Here is a 1449-nt window from a genome sequence, read left to right on the forward strand (position 1 = left end):
ATCATATTATATAATAAAATAATAATATTAGAGTTATTAATATAATTATGATATTATTTGTTACAATATTACTATTATATTATATTATATTACGAGTCTGAATTTTAAATTGAGAATATTGTAAATTTTAAATTTCATTAGGAGTATTATGAAAATTTCATTAATTATACTATGTTGATTCTCACACAATCTAAAAGTTAAAGTTATTTTTAATTATTTTTAAAAAGTTCTTTAAAAAGTACTTTTAAAGAGATTTTGTCCCATGATTTTTTTTTTTGGAATCTGAAATCTTGTCGTCTGGTGGGATTGGTGCCTTTTTTGCATACTTGTAAGGCAAAGGCAGATGAGCTCCGAAATTACCGATTGAAAAAAGAAAACATGCTTTGAGTCATTTGACTACTAAAAAGAGATCAGAAAATTTCACCAAAAAAGGGAACAAAAAGCAAAAATCTATTTTCTTTTTTTTATACGGCAAAGTGGCTACGAATTTGTCGTTGTTTATTGCCTACTTTTATGTCACTTGTTAGACCAACATTTGGTCGGGAAAGGTCAGGACTCGGGTCATTTGGAACTTTGATTGAAAAAATAAAAAAAATAAAAAAAATAAAAAAAGGAGAAAAATCATAAAGGAGATGTTTTGAGTTGCGAATTATATCGTAATCACATATACTATTATTAAGTAAACGTTTAGTTTATAAATTCAGAATTATTCTCAATTTATGTGTATTTTTTATAAGAAAAAATACTATAACGAGTCACGAACTATAATTCAAACAATGACACGAATCCTCATACTAAACACAGTCAGCCCCGCAATGATTGACCTGTTCAAGACAATTCAAAGAAGCCTCCATGAAGCAATGACCGACTTGTTTAAGGTCAGGTATGAGAAGCTGATGTTTGCGAGGAAAAAAAAGAAGGAAAGAGAGAGAGAGATATTGACTAACGAAAGATAAAATAACAAGCACTAGATGCAAAAACTATGCAACATCGAAGTTCTCCAAAAAGAAACGATACCAAAATGTGGACGAAAATTTGTCTTGATTTATATATTTAATGGAAGGTTGTTTGTATTGTAGTGTATTATTGTTGCGCCGACAATGCTGAAGCTGGCCATAGCTCACGTGTTGTTGGACCATAAATATAAAGTATATAATATTCTTCTTGCTTCTTTGATGGGAAACTTTTTCTTTCTTTATATATATATATATATATAATATATATATGTATATATTTATGTCAATACATTATTGAGCGACATAAGCTTAAGCGCACATGATGCTGCTATATGGAAAGGCTGAAGAAGCGTATGCCCATACCAGCTGGAACTATTTGATTTCTGTTGTCCATAACCCTACAAAAAAAGCTCATCTCCTGACACCTCGCAAAGTGAATTTGTGTGATACATTGATAGATATATCGAGTAATACATGAATTATAGCCAAAAGA

The sequence above is a fragment of the Morus notabilis genome, unplaced genomic scaffold, assembly GCF_000414095.1.
Source record: "Morus notabilis unplaced genomic scaffold, ASM41409v2 Scaffold832, whole genome shotgun sequence".
NCBI classification, from domain to species: Eukaryota; Viridiplantae; Streptophyta; class Magnoliopsida; order Rosales; family Moraceae; genus Morus; species Morus notabilis.